Below are 2,511 nucleotides of genomic sequence, written 5' to 3' on the forward strand. Positions count from 1 at the left end.
GGAGGATACCAACTGATTTTAAGTATGGATATTATCCTAGTTTTAGGTTTTATATGTTCTATTCATAAGCCTTTTCATGAAGAATGTAAAACCTGTAACTGAATTCTTCTCATAGCCATGCCTGAATTTGTGAAATGAGAGCTACTCATAGGTGATAACTGTTGGATGTGAGAGAATCAGTTTTCTTCAGGGAAATGCCTCTGGTAGGTTGCTCGTACTATCATTGACTGCTCTACGCCCACTGCATATATGCAGTGCCATTTATACTCTGTGGATTTTAAAATAAAATAATATAAAATAATCAGAGGATAGGAATTTGGATGGAGATGCAGCAATGAGTCAGTTCCATGATATCTAGTAAAGGGATAGGGCAAAACAATATAATAAAAAAACATAGTGTATACATATGTGAAATTCTCAAAAAAATTTATAAAAATGACATATCCTCCAACAGACAGAAGAAGCAGATAAACTTCTCAGCACATGTCCCTAAAAAATTTTCCATAGATATATCCATTATTGAGTCTTACAACATAGTCATTAATTCTAGGGGAAGATGATATTTGTCTTCATTTGAAAAACCCCTGATGAGCTACCAGGATCCAATGATATTCAACCATAAAGATAGCAAAGACCCAGTTTAAACTCCGTGGGTCAGAATTGAACATAGATAGACATGAATTAGAAAGATTTGTATGATAAAGGATGCATGGACAAGAATAGTTAAACACCTGAATGGAGTTGAATATGAAAAATGTTTGTAAAAGAAACTTAATTAAGAAAATAACGACATTTTAAACTCTATGTTTTAGGCATAACCTTTACCCCAAAAGATGCATAAATAGCCAGTAAACAATGATATAATGCACAATATCATAAGTCACCAGCAGTCATTAGAGATGTTGATAATTTATCATTCAAAAAAATTAAGACTAACAATAACCAACATTGATAATAATGAGATACCTCCTTGAAAAGGTGGTTGACAATTACTCAGAAAAATATATCCTAAAATTCAGCAATATTAATCTTTATATTTATGGAAGAAATACAATAAAAAACTATTCCCATAAATACTTGTATAAGATGGTCATTGCCCTTATATTTGTGGCTTCCAAAAATCAGAAGACACATGTCCATCGTCAGAGGAATACCGTGTATGCACAAAATTAATTGAGAATGAGCTATAGATAAAGACAATGGCATGGCTGAGCTTAGGAGGCATGATGTTGTATGACGAATTCAGAAAGGAGATAGCACTTGTTCTATGGATATATATATATATATATATATACATACATATATATATATATGCTCAGAAATATGTGTATGCATATATTTATATCACACATATACACAACATGTTGTGAAGCCAAAGAAATTAAAAGAATCTAAAGTAACAAAGATGTGTTGTTCTGATGAGCAGAAATACAACTGACATTAACTAAAGTTAGGTCCTTTAAATATATCAATCAAAATGTCACCAACAATAATGTGTGAGTTGTAATATTATCTCATACCTTAAATCATTTTGTACTAAAATAGTTACAAATAAATTATAAGGTAGATGAATATAAAAAAACATGATATATATTACTATTCTAACCATCTAATCATTGCATTGGTTCATTAATTCTAACATAAACTCTTAGTAAGAAAGTTTGTGTGTAATACTTTCACACTGTGTAGGTTAAATTTTCTCCCTTGCCCTGCTGTGCTGTAACCTTTTATCTTGAACAAATGCTGCTTTTCTATATGGAAAAAAATGCAGTTATCAATGCTACAGAAAAATTGTCATGAATTAAAATATTCTTTTAAATGATAAATTTAAATCCCATCAAATATTATATAAATTATTGGTAAAAATAATTAAGGACTGAAATAAAGGTAATTATAATTTCTGATGAATTTACTGATAGGAATAAATAAAGAATTGACCTCAACTCTCCTCTAAAATTAGAGCAGAATTAAGGAATATCCTAAAAAAAACAAAACAACAACAACAACAAAAAAAACCTAAAAACTCCACTGTGTTTGCAATTGATTTTCTCACTCCAGTGCACTTACTTGGAAGTTGTTTTTGGAGGAAATGAAACTTGGTATCTCCACACCTATATAATGTGTGTATATGTATAATATCTAGTTTGGCAGTCTGATTATGATTTTTTTATTACTTTGAGAATTTTGTTCCCATGAAATGATTGATTTCACAGGAAATTTAATATTATCCTTATCTCCTGTTTGTTTTGTGTTTTTATATATGAGATTTCTATGGTTCTTGCTGTTTCTCCCAATTTCTATTTGTCAGACTTCGAGCATTCTGATTATGATGAGCCTTAGCACAATTTCCTTTATGTTTGTTCTTTTAGGTTCATTAGGCTTTTTTGGGTAGACCAGGTTATAATACTCCACAGGTGTACTGGCTATTTTTGTGTCAACTTGACACAGCTGGAGTTATCACAGAGAAAGGAGCTTCAGTTGAGGAAATGCCTCCATGAGATCCAACTGTAA

Source organism: Mus caroli, chromosome 3, assembly GCF_900094665.2.
Source record: "Mus caroli chromosome 3, CAROLI_EIJ_v1.1, whole genome shotgun sequence".
In the NCBI taxonomy this organism is placed as follows: domain Eukaryota; kingdom Metazoa; phylum Chordata; class Mammalia; order Rodentia; family Muridae; genus Mus; species Mus caroli.